Source organism: Carassius gibelio, chromosome B19 (assembly GCF_023724105.1).
Source record: "Carassius gibelio isolate Cgi1373 ecotype wild population from Czech Republic chromosome B19, carGib1.2-hapl.c, whole genome shotgun sequence".
Taxonomy (NCBI): Eukaryota; Metazoa; Chordata; class Actinopteri; order Cypriniformes; family Cyprinidae; genus Carassius; species Carassius gibelio.
The window spans coordinates 2,688,087-2,714,065 of NC_068414.1; the positions used below are offsets into that span (position 1 = coordinate 2,688,087).

General features: G+C 46.3%; 25 non-coding genes across 25 annotated transcripts; all 25 read right to left on the minus strand.

The window, feature by feature from the left end:
- Positions 1–541: 541 nt before the first annotated feature.
- trnag-gcc (transfer RNA glycine (anticodon GCC)) lies at positions 542–612 on the minus strand. Its single transcript has one exon. It is a non-coding gene; the product is annotated as a tRNA-Gly (tRNA).
- An 806-nt stretch (positions 613–1,418) lies between these two features.
- On the minus strand, positions 1,419–1,489 carry trnag-gcc (transfer RNA glycine (anticodon GCC)). The gene has a single exon. It is a non-coding gene; the product is annotated as a tRNA-Gly (tRNA).
- Positions 1,490–2,297: 808 nt separating this feature from the next.
- Positions 2,298–2,368, minus strand: trnag-gcc (transfer RNA glycine (anticodon GCC)). The gene has a single exon. It is a non-coding gene; the product is annotated as a tRNA-Gly (tRNA).
- An 806-nt stretch (positions 2,369–3,174) lies between these two features.
- trnag-gcc (transfer RNA glycine (anticodon GCC)) lies at positions 3,175–3,245 on the minus strand. Its single transcript has one exon. It is a non-coding gene; the product is annotated as a tRNA-Gly (tRNA).
- Positions 3,246–4,051: 806 nt separating this feature from the next.
- Positions 4,052–4,122, minus strand: trnag-gcc (transfer RNA glycine (anticodon GCC)). The gene has a single exon. It is a non-coding gene; the product is annotated as a tRNA-Gly (tRNA).
- Positions 4,123–5,805: 1,683 nt separating this feature from the next.
- Positions 5,806–5,876, minus strand: trnag-gcc (transfer RNA glycine (anticodon GCC)). The gene has a single exon. It is a non-coding gene; the product is annotated as a tRNA-Gly (tRNA).
- Positions 5,877–6,682: 806 nt separating this feature from the next.
- Positions 6,683–6,753, minus strand: trnag-gcc (transfer RNA glycine (anticodon GCC)). Its single transcript has one exon. It is a non-coding gene; the product is annotated as a tRNA-Gly (tRNA).
- An 808-nt stretch (positions 6,754–7,561) lies between these two features.
- On the minus strand, positions 7,562–7,632 carry trnag-gcc (transfer RNA glycine (anticodon GCC)). Its single transcript has one exon. It is a non-coding gene; the product is annotated as a tRNA-Gly (tRNA).
- An 806-nt stretch (positions 7,633–8,438) lies between these two features.
- Positions 8,439–8,509, minus strand: trnag-gcc (transfer RNA glycine (anticodon GCC)). The gene has a single exon. It is a non-coding gene; the product is annotated as a tRNA-Gly (tRNA).
- Positions 8,510–11,315: 2,806 nt separating this feature from the next.
- On the minus strand, positions 11,316–11,386 carry trnag-gcc (transfer RNA glycine (anticodon GCC)). Its single transcript has one exon. It is a non-coding gene; the product is annotated as a tRNA-Gly (tRNA).
- Positions 11,387–12,192: 806 nt separating this feature from the next.
- trnag-gcc (transfer RNA glycine (anticodon GCC)) lies at positions 12,193–12,263 on the minus strand. The gene has a single exon. It is a non-coding gene; the product is annotated as a tRNA-Gly (tRNA).
- An 806-nt stretch (positions 12,264–13,069) lies between these two features.
- Positions 13,070–13,140, minus strand: trnag-gcc (transfer RNA glycine (anticodon GCC)). Its single transcript has one exon. It is a non-coding gene; the product is annotated as a tRNA-Gly (tRNA).
- An 806-nt stretch (positions 13,141–13,946) lies between these two features.
- trnag-gcc (transfer RNA glycine (anticodon GCC)) lies at positions 13,947–14,017 on the minus strand. Its single transcript has one exon. It is a non-coding gene; the product is annotated as a tRNA-Gly (tRNA).
- Positions 14,018–14,823: 806 nt separating this feature from the next.
- On the minus strand, positions 14,824–14,894 carry trnag-gcc (transfer RNA glycine (anticodon GCC)). Its single transcript has one exon. It is a non-coding gene; the product is annotated as a tRNA-Gly (tRNA).
- A 1,683-nt stretch (positions 14,895–16,577) lies between these two features.
- On the minus strand, positions 16,578–16,648 carry trnag-gcc (transfer RNA glycine (anticodon GCC)). The gene has a single exon. It is a non-coding gene; the product is annotated as a tRNA-Gly (tRNA).
- Positions 16,649–17,454: 806 nt separating this feature from the next.
- trnag-gcc (transfer RNA glycine (anticodon GCC)) lies at positions 17,455–17,525 on the minus strand. Its single transcript has one exon. It is a non-coding gene; the product is annotated as a tRNA-Gly (tRNA).
- Positions 17,526–18,331: 806 nt separating this feature from the next.
- trnag-gcc (transfer RNA glycine (anticodon GCC)) lies at positions 18,332–18,402 on the minus strand. The gene has a single exon. It is a non-coding gene; the product is annotated as a tRNA-Gly (tRNA).
- An 808-nt stretch (positions 18,403–19,210) lies between these two features.
- Positions 19,211–19,281, minus strand: trnag-gcc (transfer RNA glycine (anticodon GCC)). The gene has a single exon. It is a non-coding gene; the product is annotated as a tRNA-Gly (tRNA).
- Positions 19,282–20,087: 806 nt separating this feature from the next.
- Positions 20,088–20,158, minus strand: trnag-gcc (transfer RNA glycine (anticodon GCC)). Its single transcript has one exon. It is a non-coding gene; the product is annotated as a tRNA-Gly (tRNA).
- An 806-nt stretch (positions 20,159–20,964) lies between these two features.
- trnag-gcc (transfer RNA glycine (anticodon GCC)) lies at positions 20,965–21,035 on the minus strand. The gene has a single exon. It is a non-coding gene; the product is annotated as a tRNA-Gly (tRNA).
- An 806-nt stretch (positions 21,036–21,841) lies between these two features.
- trnag-gcc (transfer RNA glycine (anticodon GCC)) lies at positions 21,842–21,912 on the minus strand. Its single transcript has one exon. It is a non-coding gene; the product is annotated as a tRNA-Gly (tRNA).
- An 806-nt stretch (positions 21,913–22,718) lies between these two features.
- Positions 22,719–22,789, minus strand: trnag-gcc (transfer RNA glycine (anticodon GCC)). Its single transcript has one exon. It is a non-coding gene; the product is annotated as a tRNA-Gly (tRNA).
- Positions 22,790–23,597: 808 nt separating this feature from the next.
- Positions 23,598–23,668, minus strand: trnag-gcc (transfer RNA glycine (anticodon GCC)). Its single transcript has one exon. It is a non-coding gene; the product is annotated as a tRNA-Gly (tRNA).
- Positions 23,669–24,474: 806 nt separating this feature from the next.
- On the minus strand, positions 24,475–24,545 carry trnag-gcc (transfer RNA glycine (anticodon GCC)). The gene has a single exon. It is a non-coding gene; the product is annotated as a tRNA-Gly (tRNA).
- Positions 24,546–25,351: 806 nt separating this feature from the next.
- trnag-gcc (transfer RNA glycine (anticodon GCC)) lies at positions 25,352–25,422 on the minus strand. Its single transcript has one exon. It is a non-coding gene; the product is annotated as a tRNA-Gly (tRNA).
- Positions 25,423–25,979: the final 557 nt, after the last annotated feature.

The window sequence follows — 25,979 nt, forward strand, 5'->3', positions numbered from 1 at the left end:
CAGTTCTTGCTGGGAGTCATTACCCTGCTCTTCCAACAAGCCACTGTCCAACTGTGACCTTGTAGCGCTGTCTTGGGGATCTTACATTACTTACCTTGCAGTTTATTCCACTTTCATGCAGGTCAGCATTGACCCTGGACATTTTTCTTCTGGTGTTTTTTAGAGACAACAAACAGGTCAGTTTACTCTCATTGGTTTCTTTAAGCATGACCTTTCTTGCCTGCAGCCTTTTTATTGCCTTCAGGAGTTTTTCACAGGTGCATGAGCCATAATTGCTTGTACTTCGTTGAACAAGCATGGAAAAGCATTGTCTAGAGTGCTTCCACTAGTTCCCTGTAAAACACTGATAAGTTGCCCACTTCTAAAGTAGCAAGATACACTGCTTTGCTTCTGCTGGGAATTGAACCTGGCTCTCCTGCGCGGGAAACAACAACTCTGACATTCAGCCACCAGTGAGAGAAGCTGCGCTGTGTTCGTGGCTCTGGGGACAGCTGCCGCTTATGAGGAACGACTAACATGGCCTTAAAAACACGACCTCTGCTGCATTGGCCGGGAATCGGACCCGGGTCTCCCGCGTGGCAGGCGAGAATTCTACCACTGAACCACCAATGCTCTATTTCTGCAAGAATTCTACGAATTTATGTCGAAAATGCATCTCTTCAACTGGGTAATATCGACCAATGCTAAAGCTGAACAACTGACAGACAAACTGATCAAGTTCCATGGGTATTTGATGAACTGATATGAGCAAAAGTGTCTCTGAGCAAAGGGGAGTGGGGGAGGTCAATATCAAAAGTGAGAGGCGTTAACTTCTGTGGCCACCAGCTCCCTTAAGAACCACAGGGCACCTCAGCCTCCTGGACTGCACCAGATTTGTCAGTTCTTGCTGGGAGTCATTACCCTGCTCTTCCAACAAGCCACTGTCCAACTGTGACCTTGTAGCGCTGTCTTGGGGATCTTACATTACTTACCTTGCAGTTTATTCCACTTTCATGCAGGTCAGCATTGACCCTGGACATTTTTCTTCTGGTGTTTTTTAGAGACAACAAACAGGTCAGTTTACTCTCATTGGTTTCTTTAAGCATGACCTTTCTTGCCTGCAGCCTTTTTATTGCCTTCAGGAGTTTTTCACAGGTGCATGAGCCATAATTGCTTGTACTTCGTTGAACAAGCATGGAAAAGCATTGTCTAGAGTGCTTCCACTAGTTCCCTGTAAAACACTGATAAGTTGCCCACTTCTAAAGTAGCAAGATACACTGCTTTGCTTCTGCTGGGAATCGAACCTGGGTCTCCTGCGCGGGAAACAACAACTCTCACATTCAGCCACCAGTGAGAGAAGCTGCGCTGTGCTCGTGGCTCTGGGGACAGCTGCCGCTTATGAGGAACGACTAACATGGCCTTAAAAACACGACCTCTGCTGCATTGGCCGGGAATCGGACCCGGGTCTCCCGCGTGGCAGGCGAGAATTCTACCACTGAACCACCAATGCTCTATTTCTGCATGAATTCTACGAATTTATGTGGAAAATGCATCTCTTCAACTGGGTAATATCGACCAATGCTAAAGCTGAACAACTGACAGACAAACTGATCAAGTTCCATGGGTATTTGATGAACTGATATGAGCAAAAGTGTCTCTGAGCAAAGGGGAGTGGGGGAGGTCAATATCAAAAGTGAGAGGCGTTAACTTCTGTGGCCACCAGCTCCCTTAAGAACCACAGGGCACCTCAGCCTCCTGGACTGCACCAGATTTGTCAGTTCTTGCTGGGAGTCATTACCCTGCTCTTCCAACAAGACACTGTCCAACTGTGACCTTGTAGCGCTGTCTTGGGGATCTTACATTACTTACCTTGCAGTTTATTCCACTTTCATGCAGATCAGCATTGACCCCCTGGACATTTTTCTTCTGGTGTTTTTTAGAGACAACAAACAGGTCAGTTTACTCTCATTGGTTTCTTTAAGCCTGACCTTTCTTGCCTGCAGCCTTTTTATTGCCTTCAGGAGTTTTTCACAGGTGCATGAGCCATAATTGCTTGTACTTCGTTGAACAAGCATGGAAAAGCATTGTCTAGAGTGCTTCCACTAGTTCCCTGTAAAACACTGATAAGTTGCCCACTTCTAAAGTAGCAAGATACACTGCTTTGCTTCTGCTGGGAATTGAACCTGGGTCTCCTGCGCGGGAAACAATAACTCTGACATTCAGCCACCAGTGAGAGAAGCTGCGCTGTGTTCGTGGCTCTGGGGACAGCTGCCGCTTATGAGGAACGACTAACATGGACTTAAAAACACGACCTCTGCTGCATTGGCCGGGAATCGGACCCGGGTCTCCCGCGTGGCAGGCGAGAATTCTACCACTGAACCACCAATGCTCTATTTCTGCAAGAATTCTACGAATTTATGTCGAAAATGCATCTCTTCAACTGGGTAATATCGACCAATGCTAAAGCTGAACAACTGACAGACAAACTGATCAAGTTCCATGGGTATTTGATGAACTGATATGAGCAAAAGTGTCTCTGAGCAAAGGGGAGTGGGGGAGGTCAATATCAAAAGTGAGAAGCGTTAACTTCTGTGGCCACCAGCTCCCTTAAGAACCACAGGGCACCTCAGCCTCCTGGACTGCACCAGATTTGTCAGTTCTTGCTGGGAGTCATTACCCTGCTCTTCCAACAAGCCACTGTCCAACTGTGACCTTGTAGCGCTGTCTTGGGGATCTTACATTACTTACCTTGCAGTTTATTCCACTTTCATGCAGGTCAGCATTGACCCTGGACATTTTTCTTCTGGTGTTTTTTAGAGACAACAAACAGGTCAGTTTACTCTCATTGGTTTCTTTAAGCATGACCTTTCTTGCCTGCAGCCTTTTTATTGCCTTCAGGAGTTTTTCACAGGTGCATGAGCCATAATTGCTTGTACTTCGTTGAACAAGCATGGAAAAGCATTGTCTAGAGTGCTTCCACTAGTTCCCTGTAAAACACTGATAAGTTGCCCACTTCTAAAGTAGCAAGATACACTGCTTTGCTTCTGCTGGGAATCGAACCTGGGTCTCCTGCGCGGGAAACAACAACTCTGACATTCAGCCACCAGTGAGAGAAGCTGCGCTGTGTTCGTGGCTCTGGGGACAGCTGCCGCTTATGAGGAACGACTAACATGGCCTTAAAAACACGACCTCTGCTGCATTGGCCGGGAATCGGACCCGGGTCTCCCGCGTGGCAGGCGAGAATTCTACCACTGAACCACCAATGCTCTATTTCTGCGAGAATTCTACGAATTTATGTGGAAAATGCATCTCTTCAACTGGGTAATATCGACCAATGCTAAAGCTGAACAACTGACAGACAAACTGATCAAGTTCCATGGGTATTTGATGAACTGATATGAGCAAAAGTGTCTCTGAGCAAAGGGGAGTGGGGGAGGTCAATATCAAAAGTGAGAGGCGTTAACTTCTGTGGCCACCAGCTCCCTTAAGAACCACAGGGCACCTCAGCCTCCTGGACTGCACCAGATTTGTCAGTTCTTGCTGGGAGTCATTACCCTGCTCTTCCAACAAGCCACTGTCCAACTGTGACCTTGTAGCGCTGTCTTGGGGATCTTACATTACTTACCTTGCAGTTTATTCCACTTTCATGCAGGTCAGCATTGACCCTGGACATTTTTCTTCTGGTGTTTTTTAGAGACAACAAACAGGTCAGTTTACTCTCATTGGTTTCTTTAAGCATGACCTTTCTTGCCTGCAGCCTTTTTATTGCCTTCAGGAGTTTTTCACAGGTGCATGAGCCATAATTGCTTGTACTTCGTTGAACAAGCATGGAAAAGCATTGTCTAGAGTGCTTCCACTAGTTCCCTGTAAAACACTGATAAGTTGCCCACTTCTAAAGTAGCAAGATACACTGCTTTGCTTCTGCTGGGAATCGAACCTGGGTCTCCTGCGCGGGAAACAACAACTCTGACATTCAGCCACCAGTGAGAGAAGCTGCGCTGTGCTCGTGGCTCTGGGGACAGCTGCCGCTTATGAGGAACGACTAACATGGCCTTAAAAACACGACCTCTGCTGCATTGGCCGGGAATCGGACCCGGGTCTCCCGCGTGGCAGGCGAGAATTCTACCACTGAACCACCAATGCTCTATTTCTGCATGAATTCTACGAATTTATGTGGAAAATGCATCTCTTCAACTGGGTAATATCGACCAATGCTAAAGCTGAACAACTGACAGACAAACTGATCAAGTTCCATGGGTATTTGATGAACTGATATGAGCAAAAGTGTCTCTGAGCAAAGGGGAGTGGGGGAGGTCAATATCAAAAGTGAGAGGCGTTAACTTCTGTGGCCACCAGCTCCCTTAAGAACCACAGGGCACCTCAGCCTCCTGGACTGCACCAGATTTGTCAGTTCTTGCTGGGAGTCATTACCCTGCTCTTCCAACAAGACACTGTCCAACTGTGACCTTGTAGCGCTGTCTTGGGGATCTTACATTACTTACCTTGCAGTTTATTCCACTTTCATGCAGGTCAGCATTGACCTTGGACATTTTTCTTCTGGTGTTTTTTAGAGACAACAATCAGGTCAGTTTACTCTCATTGGTTTCTTTAAGCATGACCTTTCTTGCCTGCAGCCTTTTTATTGCCTTCAGGAGTTTTTCACAGGTGCATGAGCCATAATTGCTTGTACTTCGTTGAACAAGCATGGAAAAGCATTGTCTAGAGTGCTTCCACTAGTTCCCTGTAAAACACTGATAAGTTGCCCACTTCTAAAGTAGCAAGATACACTGCTTTGCTTCTGCTGGGAATCGAACCTGGGTCTCCTGCGCGGGAAACAACAACTCTGACATTCAGCCACCAGTGAGAGAAGCTGCGCTGTGCTCGTGGCTCTGGGGACAGCTGCCGCTTATGAGGAACGACTAACATGGCCTTAAAAACACGACCTCTGCTGCATTGGCCGGGAATCGGACCCGGGTCTCCCGCATGGCAGGCGAGAATTCTACCACTGAACCACCAATGCTCTATTTCTGCAAGAATTCTACGAATTTATGTGGAAAATGCATCTCTTCAACTGGGTAATATCGACCAATGCTAAAGCTGAACAACTGACAGACAAACTGATCAAGTTCCATGGGTATTTGATGAACTGATATGAGCAAAAGTGTCTCTGAGCAAAGGGGAGTGGGGGAGGTCAATATCAAAAGTGAGAGGCGTTAACTTCTGTGGCCACCAGCTCCCTTAAGAACCACAGGGCACCTCAGCCTCCTGGACTGCACCAGATTTGTCAGTTCTTGCTGGGAGTCATTACCCTGCTCTTCCAACAAGCCACTGTCCAACTGTGACCTTGTAGCGCTGTCTTGGGGATCTTACATTACTTACCTTGCAGTTTATTCCACTTTCATGCAGGTCAGCATTGACCCTGGACATTTTTCTTCTGGTGTTTTTTAGAGACAACAAACAGGTCAGTTTACTCTCATTGGTTTCTTTAAGCATGACCTTTCTTGCCTGCAGCCTTTTTATTGCCTTCAGGAGTTTTTCACAGGTGCATGAGCCATAATTGCTTGTACTTCGTTGAACAAGCATGGAAAAGCATTGTCTAGAGTGCTTCCACTAGTTCCCTGTAAAACACTGATAAGTTGCCCACTTCTAAAGTAGCAAGATACACTGCTTTGCTTCTGCTGGGAATTGAACCTGGCTCTCCTGCGCGGGAAACAACAACTCTGACATTCAGCCACCAGTGAGAGAAGCTGCGCTGTGTTCGTGGCTCTGGGGACAGCTGCCGCTTATGAGGAACGACTAACATGGCCTTAAAAACACGACCTCTGCTGCATTGGCCGGGAATCGGACCCGGGTCTCCCGCGTGGCAGGCGAGAATTCTACCACTGAACCACCAATGCTCTATTTCTGCAAGAATTCTACGAATTTATGTCGAAAATGCATCTCTTCAACTGGGTAATATCGACCAATGCTAAAGCTGAACAACTGACAGACAAACTGATCAAGTTCCATGGGTATTTGATGAACTGATATGAGCAAAAGTGTCTCTGAGCAAAGGGGAGTGGGGGAGGTCAATATCAAAAGTGAGAGGCGTTAACTTCTGTGGCCACCAGCTCCCTTAAGAACCACAGGGCACCTCAGCCTCCTGGACTGCACCAGATTTGTCAGTTCTTGCTGGGAGTCATTACCCTGCTCTTCCAACAAGCCACTGTCCAACTGTGACCTTGTAGCGCTGTCTTGGGGATCTTACATTACTTACCTTGCAGTTTATTCCACTTTCATGCAGGTCAGCATTGACCCTGGACATTTTTCTTCTGGTGTTTTTTAGAGACAACAAACAGGTCAGTTTACTCTCATTGGTTTCTTTAAGCATGACCTTTCTTGCCTGCAGCCTTTTTATTGCCTTCAGGAGTTTTTCACAGGTGCATGAGCCATAATTGCTTGTACTTCGTTGAACAAGCATGGAAAAGCATTGTCTAGAGTGCTTCCACTAGTTCCCTGTAAAACACTGATAAGTTGCCCACTTCTAAAGTAGCAAGATACACTGCTTTGCTTCTGCTGGGAATCGAACCTGGGTCTCCTGCGCGGGAAACAACAACTCTCACATTCAGCCACCAGTGAGAGAAGCTGCGCTGTGCTCGTGGCTCTGGGGACAGCTGCCGCTTATGAGGAACGACTAACATGGCCTTAAAAACACGACCTCTGCTGCATTGGCCGGGAATCGGACCCGGGTCTCCCGCGTGGCAGGCGAGAATTCTACCACTGAACCACCAATGCTCTATTTCTGCATGAATTCTACGAATTTATGTGGAAAATGCATCTCTTCAACTGGGTAATATCGACCAATGCTAAAGCTGAACAACTGACAGACAAACTGATCAAGTTCCATGGGTATTTGATGAACTGATATGAGCAAAAGTGTCTCTGAGCAAAGGGGAGTGGGGGAGGTCAATATCAAAAGTGAGAGGCGTTAACTTCTGTGGCCACCAGCTCCCTTAAGAACCACAGGGCACCTCAGCCTCCTGGACTGCACCAGATTTGTCAGTTCTTGCTGGGAGTCATTACCCTGCTCTTCCAACAAGACACTGTCCAACTGTGACCTTGTAGCGCTGTCTTGGGGATCTTACATTACTTACCTTGCAGTTTATTCCACTTTCATGCAGATCAGCATTGACCCCCTGGACATTTTTCTTCTGGTGTTTTTTAGAGACAACAAACAGGTCAGTTTACTCTCATTGGTTTCTTTAAGCCTGACCTTTCTTGCCTGCAGCCTTTTTATTGCCTTCAGGAGTTTTTCACAGGTGCATGAGCCATAATTGCTTGTACTTCGTTGAACAAGCATGGAAAAGCATTGTCTAGAGTGCTTCCACTAGTTCCCTGTAAAACACTGATAAGTTGCCCACTTCTAAAGTAGCAAGATACACTGCTTAGCTTTTGCTGGGAATAGAACCTGGGTCTCCTGCGCGGGAAACAACAACTCTGACATTCAACCACCAGTGAGTGAAGCTGCGCTGTGCTCGTGGCTCTGGGGACAGCTGCCGCTTATGAAGAACGACTAACATGGCCTTAAAAACACGACCTTTGCTGCATTGGCCGGGAATCGGACCCGGGTCTCCCGCGTGGCAGGCGAGAATTCTACCACTGAACCACCAATGCTCTATTTCTGCAAGAATTCTACGAATTTATGTGGAAAATGCATCTCTTCAACTGGGTAATATCGACCAATGCTAAAGCTGAACAACTGACAGACAAACTGATCAAGTTCCATGGGTATTTGATGAACTGATATGAGCAAAAGTGTCTCTGAGCAAAGGGGAGTGGGGGAGGTCAATATCAAAAGTGAGAGGCGTTAACTTCTGTGGCCACCAGCTCCCTTAAGAACCACAGGGCACCTCAGCCTCCTGGACTGCACCAGATTTGTCAGTTCTTGCTGGGAGTCATTACCCTGCTCTTCCAACAAGCCACTGTCCAACTGTGACCTTGTAGCGCTGTCTTGGGGATCTTACATTACTTACCTTGCAGTTTATTCCACTTTCATGCAGGTCAGCATTGACCCTGGACATTTTTCTTCTGGTGTTTTTTAGAGACAACAAACAGGTCAGTTTACTCTCATTGGTTTCTTTAAGCATGACCTTTCTTGCCTGCAGCCTTTTTATTGCCTTCAGGAGTTTTTCACAGGTGCATGAGCCATAATTGCTTGTACTTCGTTGAACAAGCATGGAAAAGCATTGTCTAGAGTGCTTCCACTAGTTCCCTGTAAAACACTGATAAGTTGCCCACTTCTAAAGTAGCAAGTTACACTGCTTTGCTTCTGCTGGGAATTGAACCTGGGTCTCCTGCGCGGGAAACAACAACTCTGACATTCAGCCACCAGTGAGAGAAGCTGCGCTGTGTTCGTGGCTCTGGGGACAGCTGCCGCTTATGAGGAACGACTAACATGGCCTTAAAAACACGACCTCTGCTGCATTGGCCGGGAATCGGACCCGGGTCTCCCGCGTGGCAGGCGAGAATTCTACCACTGAACCACCAATGCTCTATTTCTGCAAGAATTCTACGAATTTATGTGGAAAATGCATCTCTTCAACTGGGTAATATCGACCAATGCTAAAGCTGAACAACTGACAGACAAACTGATCAAGTTCCATGGGTATTTGATGAACTGATATGAGCAAAAGTGTCTCTGAGCAAAGGGGAGTGGGGGAGGTCAATATCAAAAGTGAGAGGCGTTAACTTCTGTGGCCACCAGCTCCCTTAAGAACCACAGGGCACCTCAGCCTCCTGGACTGCACCAGATTTGTCAGTTCTTGCTGGGAGTCATTACCCTGCTCTTCCAACAAGCCACTGTCCAACTGTGACCTTGTAGCGCTGTCTTGGGGATCTTACATTACTTACCTTGCAGTTTATTCCACTTTCATGCAGGTCAGCATTGACCCTGGACATTTTTCTTCTGGTGTTTTTTAGAGACAACAAACAGGTCAGTTTACTCTCATTGGTTTCTTTAAGCATGACCTTTCTTGCCTGCAGCCTTTTTATTGCCTTCAGGAGTTTTTCACAGGTGCATGAGCCATAATTGCTTGTACTTCGTTGAACAAGCATGGAAAAGCATTGTCTAGAGTGCTTCCACTAGTTCCCTGTAAAACACTGATAAGTTGCCCACTTCTAAAGTAGCAAGATACACTGCTTTGCTTCTGCTGGGAATCGAACCTGGGTCTCCTGCGCGGGAAACAACAACTCTGACATTCAGCCACCAGTGAGAGAAGCTGCGCTGTGCTCGTGGCTCTGGGGACAGCTGCCGCTTATGAGGAACGACTAACATGGCCTTAAAAACACGACCTCTGCTGCATTGGCCGGGAATCGGACCCGGGTCTCCCGCGCCGCGGCCTTGAATTGTTTAGCTAAACGGCCCTAAACCGTTTCCCATTCATTCTCAATGGTAGTGCTAAACCACTACGGATGTAATATACTGTCGGCCGCTAGCGCTCTCGTGGCGCTCTTCCGGTTTTGGGCACCGCGGGAAGTTTGAATTCGCAGAAGAAGGAGAAGAAGAAAACACACAACAGCGATCGCCTCCGTTGTTAAATTCAACGCATTCTCAAGCGTCTATCAAAGGTAAGATACTTTACGTGATATCAGCTGACGTTTCGTTACCGTTAATGATGAAATCACGTTGGTAAACTTTGCTCGTTTCTAAACGGTTTACTATAGTTCAGCCTAGATAGATTTGTTTGCAAATTATGAATGAACATAGCCATGATTTACGTTTCTGTGTATTGTTTGTCATCATTAACATGTCATCTGTTGATTACAAGTTGAATTATGAATGAAGTAAACATTATTTTCACTTTTGTGATGAGATTACATGTATTCCACAGTTCAAAAATGTTTTCTGACTATGGTTTTACTATAGTAACCATGATTTAGCCATGTTATTTTAGTAGAATCACAACAATAAATGTACTATTGTTGTTATTGCATTGGCATTATATTTACAGGACAGTCATGAGACTTTAAATGAATATCAGTCTGCCAACAACAGCAAGATTACTATAGTTTTACAATGAAACTGCATACAGTCTTACAGGATTTAAAAACTTTTATTTGTGAATATCATACGGTCCCAATGCTTACACACATACACAGAGACACACACACACACACACACACACACACACACACACACACACACACACACACACACACACACACACATATATATATATATATATATATATATAATATTATGTGTTACAATTTAAGTATTATTTATGTGTGTGAGTGTGTTTGTTCGTGTCTGTAATATAGTTATAATTATTCCTTTTTTTAATATTGATATATATTGTTGTTGTTCTTTCAGAGAGCACTGCTTCTTCACTGATTGTGTCTTTGCTGTCATCTTTTCCTGGGACCCGAGCAGATCTTCAGTCAGAGACAGGTGAATATTTAACACATTAACAACAAACACACAAGAGTTCCTGCAGGTTTTAAAGTCTTAAAATGTCTTAATTTACCCTTACACAAATTAATGCCTTAAGAAAGTTTGAAAGGAATGAATCACTTCCTCTGAGTTTTGTCTTGTTTTCCAGTGCAGATATCTTTCAATCAATATGTAATTTAGGATGCAAATGTAAAATGAAGTCTTGAAAAATGTAACACTAATTAAATGAGTTTACTAAGGAGCCTCGCACATGACATGCAGGAAAAAATATAAGGCTAAAACGTGTGTATGATTTACTAATTCATTCCCTCAATGTACTAAAACGTGCACACGATTACTATAGCGTTCCCTCGATTTACTATTGTCAGCAAATTAGTAAAGCATGCACACAATTTATTTATTTTTAAATAAACTGTGACCTTGTAGCGCTGTCTTGGGGATCTTACATTACTTACCTTGCAGTTTATTCCACTTTCATGCAGATCAGCATTGACCCCCTGGACATTTTTCTTCTGGTGTTTTTTAGAGACAACAAACAGGTCAGTTTACTCTCATTGGTTTCTTTAAGCCTGACCTTTCTTGCCTGCAGCCTTTTTATTGCCTTCAGGAGTTTTTCACAGGTGCATGAGCCATAATTGCTTGTACTTCGTTGAACAAGCATGGAAAAGCATTGTCTAGAGTGCTTCCACTAGTTCCCTGTAAAACACTGATAAGTTGCCCACTTCTAAAGTAGCAAGATACACTGCTTAGCTTTTGCTGGGAATAGAACCTGGGTCTCCTGCGCGGGAAACAACAACTCTGACATTCAACCACCAGTGAGTGAAGCTGCGCTGTGCTCGTGGCTCTGGGGACAGCTGCCGCTTATGAAGAACGACTAACATGGCCTTAAAAACACGACCTTTGCTGCATTGGCCGGGAATCGGACCCGGGTCTCCCGCGTGGCAGGCGAGAATTCTACCACTGAACCACCAATGCTCTATTTCTGCAAGAATTCTACGAATTTATGTGGAAAATGCATCTCTTCAACTGGGTAATATCGACCAATGCTAAAGCTGAACAACTGACAGACAAACTGATCAAGTTCCATGGGTATTTGATGAACTGATATGAGCAAAAGTGTCTCTGAGCAAAGGGGAGTGGGGTAGGTCAATATCAAAAGTGAGAGGCGTTAACTTCTGTGGCCACCAGCTCCCTTAAGAACCACAGGGCACCTCAGCCTCCTGGACTGCACCAGATTTGTCAGTTCTTGCTGGGAGTCATTACCCTGCTCTTCCAACAAGCCACTGTCCAACTGTGACCTTGTAGCGCTGTCTTGGGGATCTTACATTACTTACCTTGCAGTTTATTCCACTTTCATGCAGGTCAGCATTGACCCTGGACATTTTTCTTCTGGTGTTTTTTAGAGACAACAAACAGGTCAGTTTACTCTCATTGGTTTCTTTAAGCATGACCTTTCTTGCCTGCAGCCTTTTTATTGCCTTCAGGAGTTTTTCACAGGTGCATGAGCCATAATTGCTTGTACTTCGTTGAACAAGCATGGAAAAGCATTGTCTAGAGTGCTTCCACTAGTTCCCTGTAAAACACTGATAAGTTGCCCACTTCTAAAGTAGCAAGTTACACTGCTTTGCTTCTGCTGGGAATCGAACCTGGGTCTCCTGCGCGGGAAACAACAACTCTGACATTCAGCCACCAGTGAGAGAAGCTGCGCTGTGTTCGTGGCTCTGGGGACAGCTGCCGCTTATGAGGAACGACTAACATGGCCTTAAAAACACGACCTCTGCTGCATTGGCCGGGAATCGGACCCGGGTCTCCCGCGTGGCAGGCGAGAATTCTACCACTGAACCACCAATGCTCTATTTCTGCAAGAATTCTACGAATTTATGTGGAAAATGCATCTCTTCAACTGGGTAATATCGACCAATGCTAAAGCTGAACAACTGACAGACAAACTGATCAAGTTCCATGGGTATTTGATGAACTGATATGAGCAAAAGTGTCTCTGAGCAAAGGGGAGTGGGGGAGGTCAATATCAAAAGTGAGAGGCGTTAACTTCTGTGGCCACCAGCTCCCTTAAGAACCACAGGGCACCTCAGCCTCCTGGACTGCACCAGATTTGTCAGTTCTTGCTGGGAGTCATTACCCTGCTCTTCCAACAAGCCACTGTCCAACTGTGACCTTGTAGCGCTGTCTTGGGGATCTTACATTACTTACCTTGCAGTTTATTCCACTTTCATGCAGGTCAGCATTGACCCTGGACATTTTTCTTCTGGTGTTTTTTAGAGACAACAAACAGGTCAGTTTACTCTCATTGGTTTCTTTAAGCATGACCTTTCTTGCCTGCAGCCTTTTTATTGCCTTCAGGAGTTTTTCACAGGTGCATGAGCCATAATTGCTTGTACTTCGTTGAACAAGCATGGAAAAGCATTGTCTAGAGTGCTTCCACTAGTTCCCTGTAAAACACTGATAAGTTGCCCACTTCTAAAGTAGCAAGATACACTGCTTTGCTTCTGCTGGGAATCGAACCTGGGTCTCCTGCGCGGGAAACAACAACTCTGACATTCAGCCACCAGTGAGAGAAGCTGCGCTGTGCTCGTGGCTCTGGGGACAGCTGCCGCTTATGAGGAACGACTAACATGGCCTTAAAAACACGACCTCTGCTGCATTGGCCGGGAATCGGACCCGGGTCTCCCGCGTGGCAGGCGAGAATTCTACCACTGAACCACCAATGCTCTATTTCTGCAAGAATTCTACGAATTTATGTGGAAAATGCATCTCTTCAACTGGGTAATATCGACCAATGCTAAAGCTGAACAACTGACAGACAAACTGATCAAGTTCCATGGGTATTTGATGAACTGATATGAGCAAAAGTGTCTCTGAGCAAAGGGGAGTGGGGGAGGTCAATATCAAAAGTGAGAGGCGTTAACTTCTGTGGCCACCAGCTCCCTTAAGAACCACAGGGCACCTCAGCCTCCTGGACTGCACCAGATTTGTCAGTTCTTGCTGGGAGTCATTACCCTGCTCTTCCAACAAGCCACTGTCCAACTGTGACCTTGTAGCGCTGTCTTGGGGATCTTACATTACTTACCTTGCAGTTTATTCCACTTTCATGCAGGTCAGCATTGACCCTGGACATTTTTCTTCTGGTGTTTTTTAGAGACAACAAACAGGTCAGTTTACTCTCATTGGTTTCTTTAAGCATGACCTTTCTTGCCTGCAGCCTTTTTATTGCCTTCAGGAGTTTTTCACAGGTGCATGAGCCATAATTGCTTGTACTTCGTTGAACAAGCATGGAAAAGCATTGTCTAGAGTGCTTCCACTAGTTCCCTGTAAAACACTGATAAGTTGCCCACTTCTAAAGTAGCAAGATACACTGCTTTGCTTCTGCTGGGAATCGAACCTGGGTCTCCTGCGCGGGAAACAACAACTCTGACATTCAGCCACCAGTGAGAGAAGCTGCGCTGTGTTCGTGGCTCTGGGGACAGCTGCCGCTTATGAGGAACGACTAACATGGCCTTAAAAACACGACCTCTGCTGCATTGGCCGGGAATCGGACCCGGGTCTCCCGCGTGGCAGGCGAGAATTCTACCACTGAACCACCAATGCTCTATTTCTGCAAGAATTCTACGAATTTATGTGGAAAATGCATCTCTTCAACTGGGTAATATCGACCAATGCTAAAGCTGAACAACTGACAGACAAACTGATCAAGTTCCATGGGTATTTGATGAACTGATATGAGCAAAAGTGTCTCTGAGCAAAGGGGAGTGGGGGAGGTCAATATCAAAAGTGAGAGGCGTTAACTTCTGTGGCCACCAGCTCCCTTAAGAACCACAGGGCACCTCAGCCTCCTGGACTGCACCAGATTTGTCAGTTCTTGCTGGGAGTCATTACCCTGCTCTTCCAACAAGCCACTGTCCAACTGTGACCTTGTAGCGCTGTCTTGGGGATCTTACATTACTTACCTTGCAGTTTATTCCACTTTCATGCAGGTCAGCATTGACCCTGGACATTTTTCTTCTGGTGTTTTTTAGAGACAACAAACAGGTCAGTTTACTCTCATTGGTTTCTTTAAGCATGACCTTTCTTGCCTGCAGCCTTTTTATTGCCTTCAGGAGTTTTTCACAGGTGCATGAGCCATAATTGCTTGTACTTCGTTGAACAAGCATGGAAAAGCATTGTCTAGAGTGCTTCCACTAGTTCCCTGTAAAACACTGATAAGTTGCCCACTTCTAAAGTAGCAAGATACACTGCTTTGCTTCTGCTGGGAATCGAACCTGGGTCTCCTGCGCGGGAAACAACAACTCTGACATTCAGCCACCAGTGAGAGAAGCTGCGTTGTGTTCGTGGCTCTGGGGACAGCTGCCGCTTATGAGGAACGACTAACATGGCCTTAAAAACACGACCTCTGCTGCATTGGCCGGGAATCGGACCCGGGTCTCCCGCGTGGCAGGCGAGAATTCTACCACTGAACCACCAATGCTCTATTTCTGCAAGAATTCTACGAATTTATGTGGAAAATGCATCTCTTCAACTGGGTAATATCGACCAATGCTAAAGCTGAACAACTGACAGACAAACTGATCAAGTTCCATGGGTATTTGATGAACTGATATGAGCAAAAGTGTCTCTGAGCAAAGGGGAGTGGGGGAGGTCAATATCAAAAGTGAGAGGCGTTAACTTCTGTGGCCACCAGCTCCCTTAAGAACCACAGGGCACCTCAGCCTCCTGGACTGCACCAGATTTGTCAGTTCTTGCTGGGAGTCATTACCCTGCTCTTCCAACAAGCCACTGTCCAACTGTGACCTTGTAGCGCTGTCTTGGGGATCTTACATTACTTACCTTGCAGTTTATTCCACTTTCATGCAGGTCAGCATTGACCCTGGACATTTTTCTTCTGGTGTTTTTTAGAGACAACAAACAGGTCAGTTTACTCTCATTGGTTTCTTTAAGCATGACCTTTCTTGCCTGCAGCCTTTTTATTGCCTTCAGGAGTTTTTCACAGGTGCATGAGCCATAATTGCTTGTACTTCGTTGAACAAGCATGGAAAAGCATTGTCTAGAGTGCTTCCACTAGTTCCCTGTAAAACACTGATAAGTTGCCCACTTCTAAAGTAGCAAGATACACTGCTTTGCTTCTGCTGGGAATTGAACCTGGGTCTCCTGCGCGGGAAACAACAACTCTGACATTCAGCCACCAGTGAGAGAAGCTGCGCTGTGTTCGTGGCTCTGGGGACAGCTGCCGCTTATGAGGAACGACTAACATGGCCTTAAAAACACGACCTCTGCTGCATTGGCCAGGAATCGGACCCGGGTCTCCCGCGTGGCAGGCGAGAATTCTACCACTGAACCACCAATGCTCTATTTCTGCAAGAATTCTACGAATTTATGTGGAAAATGCATCTCTTCAACTGGGTAATATCGACCAATGCTAAAGCTGAACAACTGACAGACAAACTGATCAAGTTCCATGGGTATTTGATGAACTGATATGAGCAAAAGTGTCTCTGAGCAAAGGGGAGTGGGGGAGGTCAATATCAAAAGTGAGAGGCGTTAACTTCTGTGGCCACCAGCTCCCTTAAGAACCACAGGGCACCTCAGCCTCCTGGACTGCACCAGATTTGTCAGTTCTTGCTGGGAGTCATTACCCTGCTCTTCCAACAAGCCACTGTCCAACTGTGACCTTGTAGCGCTGTCTTGGGGATCTTACATTACTTACCTTGCAGTTTATTCCACTTTCATGCAGGTCAGCATTGACCCTGGACATTTTTCTTCTGGTGTTTTTTAGAGACAACAAACAGGTCAGTTTACTCTCATTGGTTTCTTTAAGCATGACCTTTCTTGCCTGCAGCCTTTTTATTGCCTTCAGGAGTTTTTCACAGGTGCATGAGCCATAATTGCTTGTACTTCGTTGAACAAGCATGGAAAAGCATTGTCTAGAGTGCTTCCACTAGTTCCCTGTAAAACACTGATAAGTTGCCCACTTCTAAAGTAGCAAGATACACTGCTTTGCTTCTGCTGGGAATTGAACCTGGGTCTCCTGCGCGGGAAACAACAACTCTGACATTCAGCCACCAGTGAGAGAAGCTGCGCTGTGTTCGTGGCTCTGGGGACAGCTGCCGCTTATGAGGAACGACTAACATGGCCTTAAAAACACGACCTCTGCTGCATTGGCCGGGAATCGGACCCGGGTCTCCCGCGTGGCAGGCGAGAATTCTACCACTGAACCACCAATGCTCTATTTCTGCAAGAATTCTACGAATTTATGTGGAAAATGCATCTCTTCAACTGGGTAATATCGACCAATGCTAAAGCTGAACAACTGACAGACAAACTGATCAAGTTCCATGGGTATTTGATGAACTGATATGAGCAAAAGTGTCTCTGAGCAAAGGGGAGTGGGGGAGGTCAATATCAAAAGTGAGAGGCGTTAACTTCTGTGGCCACCAGCTCCCTTAAGAACCACAGGGCACCTCAGCCTCCTGGACTGCACCAGATTTGTCAGTTCTTGCTGGGAGTCATTACCCTGCTCTTCCAACAAGCCACTGTCCAACTGTGACCTTGTAGCGCTGTCTTGGGGATCTTACATTACTTACCTTGCAGTTTATTCCACTTTCATGCAGGTCAGCATTGACCCTGGACATTTTTCTTCTGGTGTTTTTTAGAGACAACAAACAGGTCAGTTTACTCTCATTGGTTTCTTTAAGCATGACCTTTCTTGCCTGCAGCCTTTTTATTGCCTTCAGGAGTTTTTCACAGGTGCATGAGCCATAATTGCTTGTACTTCGTTGAACAAGCATGGAAAAGCATTGTCTAGAGTGCTTCCACTAGTTCCCTGTAAAACACTGATAAGTTGCCCACTTCTAAAGTAGCAAGATGCACTGCTTTGCTTCTGCTGGGAATTGAACCTGGGTCTCCTGCGCGGGAAACAACAACTCTGACATTCAGCCACCAGTGAGAGAAGCTGCGCTGTGTTCGTGGCTCTGGGGACAGCTGCCGCTTATGAGGAACGACTAACATGGCCTTAAAAACACGACCTCTGCTGCATTGGCCGGGAATCGGACCCGGGTCTCCCGCGTGGCAGGCGAGAATTCTACCACTGAACCACCAATGCTCTATTTCTGCAAGAATTCTACGAATTTATGTCGAAAATGCATCTCTTCAACTGGGTAATATCGACCAATGCTAAAGCTGAACAACTGACAGACAAACTGATCAAGTTCCATGGGTATTTGATGAACTGATATGAGCAAAAGTGTCTCTGAGCAAAGGGGAGTGGGGGAGGTCAATATCAAAAGTGAGAGGCGTTAACTTCTGTGGCCACCAGCTCCCTTAAGAACCACAGGGCACCTCAGCCTCCTGGACTGCACCAGATTTGTCAGTTCTTGCTGGGAGTCATTACCCTGCTCTTCCAACAAGCCACTGTCCAACTGTGACCTTGTAGCGCTGTCTTGGGGATCTTACATTACTTACCTTGCAGTTTATTCCACTTTCATGCAGGTCAGCATTGACCCTGGACATTTTTCTTCTGGTGTTTTTTAGAGACAACAAACAGGTCAGTTTACTCTCATTGGTTTCTTTAAGCATGACCTTTCTTGCCTGCAGCCTTTTTATTGCCTTCAGGAGTTTTTCACAGGTGCATGAGCCATAATTGCTTGTACTTCGTTGAACAAGCATGGAAAAGCATTGTCTAGAGTGCTTCCACTAGTTCCCTGTAAAACACTGATAAGTTGCCCACTTCTAAAGTAGCAAGATACACTGCTTTGCTTCTGCTGGGAATCGAACCTGGGTCTCCTGCGCGGGAAACAACAACTCTGACATTCAGCCACCAGTGAGAGAAGCTGCGCTGTGCTCGTGGCTCTGGGGACAGCTGCCGCTTATGAGGAACGACTAACATGGCCTTAAAAACACGACCTCTGCTGCATTGGCCGGGAATCGGACCCGGGTCTCCCGCGTGGCAGGCGAGAATTCTACCACTGAACCACCAATGCTCTATTTCTGCATGAATTCTACGAATTTATGTGGAAAATGCATCTCTTCAACTGGGTAATATCGACCAATGCTAAAGCTGAACAACTGACAGACAAACTGATCAAGTTCCATGGGTATTTGATGAACTGATATGAGCAAAAGTGTCTCTGAGCAAAGGGGAGTGGGGGAGGTCAATATCAAAAGTGAGAGGCGTTAACTTCTGTGGCCACCAGCTCCCTTAAGAACCACAGGGCACCTCAGCCTCCTGGACTGCACCAGATTTGTCAGTTCTTGCTGGGAGTCATTACCCTGCTCTTCCAACAAGACACTGTCCAACTGTGACCTTGTAGCGCTGTCTTGGGGATCTTACATTACTTACCTTGCAGTTTATTCCACTTTCATGCAGATCAGCATTGACCCCCTGGACATTTTTCTTCTGGTGTTTTTTAGAGACAACAAACAGGTCAGTTTACTCTCATTGGTTTCTTTAAGCCTGACCTTTCTTGCCTGCAGCCTTTTTATTGCCTTCAGGAGTTTTTCACAGGTGCATGAGCCATAATTGCTTGTACTTCGTTGAACAAGCATGGAAAAGCATTGTCTAGAGTGCTTCCACTAGTTCCCTGTAAAACACTGATAAGTTGCCCACTTCTAAAGTAGCAAGATACACTGCTTAGCTTTTGCTGGGAATAGAACCTGGGTCTCCTGCGCGGGAAACAACAACTCTGACATTCAACCACCAGTGAGTGAAGCTGCGCTGTGCTCGTGGCTCTGGGGACAGCTGCCGCTTATGAAGAACGACTAACATGGCCTTAAAAACACGACCTTTGCTGCATTGGCCGGGAATCGGACCCGGGTCTCCCGCGTGGCAGGCGAGAATTCTACCACTGAACCACCAATGCTCTATTTCTGCAAGAATTCTACGAATTTATGTGGAAAATGCATCTCTTCAACTGGGTAATATCGACCAATGCTAAAGCTGAACAACTGACAGACAAACTGATCAAGTTCCATGGGTATTTGATGAACTGATATGAGCAAAAGTGTCTCTGAGCAAAGGGGAGTGGGGGAGGTCAATATCAAAAGTGAGAGGCGTTAACTTCTGTGGCCACCAGCTCCCTTAAGAACCACAGGGCACCTCAGCCTCCTGGACTGCACCAGATTTGTCAGTTCTTGCTGGGAGTCATTACCCTGCTCTTCCAACAAGCCACTGTCCAACTGTGACCTTGTAGCGCTGTCTTGGGGATCTTACATTACTTACCTTGCAGTTTATTCCACTTTCATGCAGGTCAGCATTGACCCTGGACATTTTTCTTCTGGTGTTTTTTAGAGACAACAAACAGGTCAGTTTACTCTCATTGGTTTCTTTAAGCATGACCTTTCTTGCCTGCAGCCTTTTTATTGCCTTCAGGAGTTTTTCACAGGTGCATGAGCCATAATTGCTTGTACTTCGTTGAACAAGCATGGAAAAGCATTGTCTAGAGTGCTTCCACTAGTTCCCTGTAAAACACTGATAAGTTGCCCACTTCTAAAGTAGCAAGATACACTGCTTTGCTTCTGCTGGGAATTGAACCTGGGTCTCCTGCGCGGGAAACAACAACTCTGACATTCAGCCACCAGTGAGAGAAGCTGCGCTGTGTTCGTGGCTCTGGGGACAGCTGCCGCTTATGAGGAACGACTAACATGGCCTTAAAAACACGACCTCTGCTGCATTGGCCGGGAATCGGACCCGGGTCTCCCGCGTGGCAGGCGAGAATTCTACCACTGAACCACCAATGCTCTATTTCTGCAAGAATTCTACGAATTTATGTGGAAAATGCATCTCTTCAACTGGGTAATATCGACCAATGCTAAAGCTGAACAACTGACAGACAAACTGATCAAGTTCCATGGGTATTTGATGAACTGATATGAGCAAAAGTGTCTCTGAGCAAAGGGGAGTGGGGGAGGTCAATATCAAAAGTGAGAGGCGTTAACTTCTGTGGCCACCAGCTCCCTTAAGAACCACAGGGCACCTCAGCCTCCTGGACTGCACCAGATTTGTCAGTTCTTGCTGGGAGTCATTACCCTGCTCTTCCAACAAGCCACTGTCCAACTGTGACCTTGTAGCGCTGTCTTGGGGATCTTACATTACTTACCTTGCAGTTTATTCCACTTTCATGCAGGTCAGCATTGACCTTGGACATTTTTCTTCTGGTGTTTTTTAGAGACAACAATCAGGTCAGTTTACTCTCATTGGTTTCTTTAAGCATGACCTTTCTTGCCTGCAGCCTTTTTATTGCCTTCAGGAGTTTTTCACAGGTGCATGAGCCATAATTGCTTGTACTTCGTTGAACAAGCATGGAAAAGCATTGTCTAGAGTGCTTCCACTAGTTCCCTGTAAAACACTGATAAGTTGCCCACTTCTAAAGTAGCAAGATACACTGCTTTGCTTCTGCTGGGAATCGAACCTGGGTCTCCTGCGCGGGAAACAACAACTCTGACATTCAGCCACCAGTGAGAGAAGCTGCGCTGTGCTCGTGGCTCTGGGGACAGCTGCCGCTTATGAGGAACGACTAACATGGCCTTAAAAACACGACCTCTGCTGCATTGGCCGGGAATCGGACCCGGGTCTCCCGCGTGGCAGGCGAGAATTCTACCACTGAACCACCAATGCTCTATTTCTGCAAGAATTCTACGAATTTATGTGGAAAATGCATCTCTTCAACTGGGTAATATCGACCAATGCTAAAGCTGAACAACTGACAGACAAACTGATCAAGTTCCATGGGTATTTGATGAACTGATATGAGCAAAAGTGTCTCTGAGCAAAGGGGAGTGGGGGAGGTCAATATCAAAAGTGAGAGGCGTTAACTTCTGTGGCCACCAGCTCCCTTAAGAACCACAGGGCACCTCAGCCTCCTGGACTGCACCAGATTTGTCAGTTCTTGCTGGGAGTCATTACCCTGCTCTTCCAACAAGCCACTGTCCAACTGTGACCTTGTAGCGCTGTCTTGGGGATCTTACATTACTTACCTTGCAGTTTATTCCACTTTCATGCAGGTCAGCATTGACCCTGGACATTTTTCTTCTGGTGTTTTTTAGAGACAACAAACAGGTCAGTTTACTCTCATTGGTTTCTTTAAGCATGACCTTTCTTGCCTGCAGCCTTTTTATTGCCTTCAGGAGTTTTTCACAGGTGCATGAGCCATAATTGCTTGTACTTCGTTGAACAAGCATGGAAAAGCATTGTCTAGAGTGCTTCCACTAGTTCCCTGTAAAACACTGATAAGTTGCCCACTTCTAAAGTAGCAAGATACACTGCTTTGCTTCTGCTGGGAATTGAACCTGGCTCTCCTGCGCGGGAAACAACAACTCTGACATTCAGCCACCAGTGAGAGAAGCTGCGCTGTGTTCGTGGCTCTGGGGACAGCTGCCGCTTATGAGGAACGACTAACATGGCCTTAAAAACACGACCTCTGCTGCATTGGCCGGGAATCGGACCCGGGTCTCCCGCGTGGCAGGCGAGAATTCTACCACTGAACCACCAATGCTCTATTTCTGCAAGAATTCTACGAATTTATGTCGAAAATGCATCTCTTCAACTGGGTAATATCGACCAATGCTAAAGCTGAACAACTGACAGACAAACTGATCAAGTTCCATGGGTATTTGATGAACTGATATGAGCAAAAGTGTCTCTGAGCAAAGGGGAGTGGGGGAGGTCAATATCAAAAGTGAGAGGCGTTAACTTCTGTGGCCACCAGCTCCCTTAAGAACCACAGGGCACCTCAGCCTCCTGGACTGCACCAGATTTGTCAGTTCTTGCTGGGAGTCATTACCCTGCTCTTCCAACAAGCCACTGTCCAACTGTGACCTTGTAGCGCTGTCTTGGGGATCTTACATTACTTACCTTGCAGTTTATTCCACTTTCATGCAGGTCAGCATTGACCCTGGACATTTTTCTTCTGGTGTTTTTTAGAGACAACAAACAGGTCAGTTTACTCTCATTGGTTTCTTTAAGCATGACCTTTCTTGCCTGCAGCCTTTTTATTGCCTTCAGGAGTTTTTCACAGGTGCATGAGCCATAATTGCTTGTACTTCGTTGAACAAGCATGGAAAAGCATTGTCTAGAGTGCTTCCACTAGTTCCCTGTAAAACACTGATAAGTTGCCCACTTCTAAAGTAGCAAGATACACTGCTTTGCTTCTGCTGGGAATCGAACCTGGGTCTCCTGCGCGGGAAACAACAACTCTGACATTCAGCCACCAGTGAGAGAAGCTGCGCTGTGCTCGTGGCTCTGGGGACAGCTGCCGCTTATGAGGAACGACTAACATGGCCTTAAAAACACGACCTCTGCTGCATTGGCCGGGAATCGGACCCGGGTCTCCCGCGTGGCAGGCGAGAATTCTACCACTGAACCACCAATGCTCTATTTCTGCATGAATTCTACGAATTTATGTGGAAAATGCATCTCTTCAACTGGGTAATATCGACCAATGCTAAAGCTGAACAACTGACAGACAAACTGATCAAGTTCCATGGGTATTTGATGAACTGATATGAGCAAAAGTGTCTCTGAGCAAAGGGGAGTGGGGGAGGTCAATATCAAAAGTGAGAGGCGTTAACTTCTGTGGCCACCAGCTCCCTTAAGAACCACAGGGCACCTCAGCCTCCTGGACTGCACCAGATTTGTCAGTTCTTGCTGGGAGTCATTACCCTGCTCTTCCAACAAGACACTGTCCAACTGTGACCTTGTAGCGCTGTCTTGGGGATCTTACATTACTTACCTTGCAGTTTATTCCACTTTCATGCAGATCAGCATTGACCCCCTGGACATTTTTCTTCTGGTGTTTTTTAGAGACAACAAACAGGTCAGTTTACTCTCATTGGTTTCTTTAAGCCTGACCTTTCTTGCCTGCAGCCTTTTTATTGCCTTCAGGAGTTTTTCACAGGTGCATGAGCCATAATTGCTTGTACTTCGTTGAACAAGCATGGAAAAGCATTGTCTAGAGTGCTTCCACTAGTTCCCTGTAAAACACTGATAAGTTGCCCACTTCTAAAGTAGCAAGATACACTGCTTAGCTTTTGCTGGGAATAGAACCTGGGTCTCCTGCGCGGGAAACAACAACTCTGACATTCAACCACCAGTGAGTGAAGCTGCGCTGTGCTCGTGGCTCTGGGGACAGCTGCCGCTTATGAAGAACGACTAACATGGCCTTAAAAACACGACCTTTGCTGCATTGGCCGGGAATCGGACCCGGGTCTCCCGCGTGGCAGGCGAGAATTCTACCACTGAACCACCAATGCTCTATTTCTGCAAGAATTCTACGAATTTATGTGGAAAATGCATCTCTTCAACTGGGTAATATCGACCAATGCTAAAGCTGAACAACTGACAGACAAACTGATCAAGTTCCATGGGTATTTGATGAACTGATATGAGCAAAAGTGTCTCTGAGCAAAGGGGAGTGGGGGAGGTCAATATCAAAAGTGAGAGGCGTTAACTTCTGTGGCCACCAGCTCCCTTAAGAACCACAGGGCACCTCAGCCTCCTGGACTGCACCAGATTTGTCAGTTCTTGCTGGGAGTCATTACCCTGCTCTTCCAACAAGCCACTGTCCAACTGTGACCTTGTAGCGCTGTCTTGGGGATCTTACATTACTTACCTTGCAGTTTATTCCACTTTCATGCAGGTCAGCATTGACCCTGGACATTTTTCTTCTGGTGTTTTTTAGAGACAACAAACAGGTCAGTTTACTCTCATTGGTTTCTTTAAGCATGACCTTTCTTGCCTGCAGCCTTTTTATTGCCTTCAGGAGTTTTTCACAGGTGCATGAGCCATAATTGCTTGTACTTCGTTGAACAAGCATGGAAAAGCATTGTCTAGAGTGCTTCCACTAGTTCCCTGTAAAACACTGATAAGTTGCCCACTTCTAAAGTAGCAAGATACACTGCTTTGCTTCTGCTGGGAATTGAACCTGGGTCTCCTGCGCGGGAAACAACAACTCTGACATTCAGCCACCAGTGAGAGAAGCTGCGCTGTGTTCGTGGCTCTGGGGACAGCTGCCGCTTATGAGGAACGACTAACATGGCCTTAAAAACACGACCTCTGCTGCATTGGCCGGGAATCGGACCCGGGTCTCCCGCGTGGCAGGCGAGAATTCTACCACTGAACCACCAATGCTCTATTTCTGCGAGAATTCTACGAATTTATGTGGAAAATGCATCTCTTCAACTGGGTAATATCGACCAATGCTAAAGCTGAACAACTGACAGACAAACTGATCAAGTTCCATGGGTATTTGATGAACTGATATGAGCAAAAGTGTCTCTGAGCAAAGGGGAGTGGGGGAGGTCAATATCAAAAGTGAGAGGCGTTAACTTCTGTGGCCACCAGCTCCCTTAAGAACCACAGGGCACCTCAGCCTCCTGGACTGCACCAGATTTGTCAGTTCTTGCTGGGAGTCATTACCCTGCTCTTCCAACAAGCCACTGTCCAACTGTGACCTTGTAGCGCTGTCTTGGGGATCTTACATTACTTACCTTGCAGTTTATTCCACTTTCATGCAGGTCAGCATTGACCCTGGACATTTTTCTTCTGGTGTTTTTTAGAGACAACAAACAGGTCAGTTTACTCTCATTGGTTTCTTTAAGCATGACCTTTCTTGCCTGCAGCCTTTTTATTGCCTTCAGGAGTTTTTCACAGGTGCATGAGCCATAATTGCTTGTACTTCGTTGAACAAGCATGGAAAAGCATTGTCTAGAGTGCTTCCACTAGTTCCCTGTAAAACACTGATAAGTTGCCCACTTCTAAAGTAGCAAGATACACTGCTTTGCTTCTGCTGGGAATCGAACCTGGGTCTCCTGCGCGGGAAACAACAACTCTGACATTCAGCCACCAGTGAGAGAAGCTGCGCTGTGCTCGTGGCTCTGGGGACAGCTGCCGCTTATGAGGAACGACTAACATGGCCTTAAAAACACGACCTCTGCTGCATTGGCCGGGAATCGGACCCGGGTCTCCCGCGTGGCAGGCGAGAATTCTACCACTGAACCACCAATGCTCTATTTCTGCATGAATTCTACGAATTTATGTGGAAAATGCATCTCTTCAACTGGGTAATATCGACCAATGCTAAAGCTGAACAACTGACAGACAAACTGATCAAGTTCCATGGGTATTTGATGAACTGATATGAGCAAAAGTGTCTCTGAGCAAAGGGGAGTGGGGGAGGTCAATATCAAAAGTGAGAGGCGTTAACTTCTGTGGCCACCAGCTCCCTTAAGAACCACAGGGCACCTCAGCCTCCTGGACTGCACCAGATTTGTCAGTTCTTGCTGGGAGTCATTACCCTGCTCTTCCAACAAGACACTGTCCAACTGTGACCTTGTAGCGCTGTCTTGGGGATCTTACATTACTTACCTTGCAGTTTATTCCACTTTCATGCAGGTCAGCATTGACCCCCTGGACATTTTTCTTCTGGTGTTTTTTAGAGACAACAAACAGGTCAGTTTACTCTCATTGGTTTCTTTAAGCCTGACCTTTCTTGCCTGCAGCCTTTTTATTGCCTTCAGGAGTTTTTCACAGGTGCATGAGCCATAATTGCTTGTACTTCGTTGA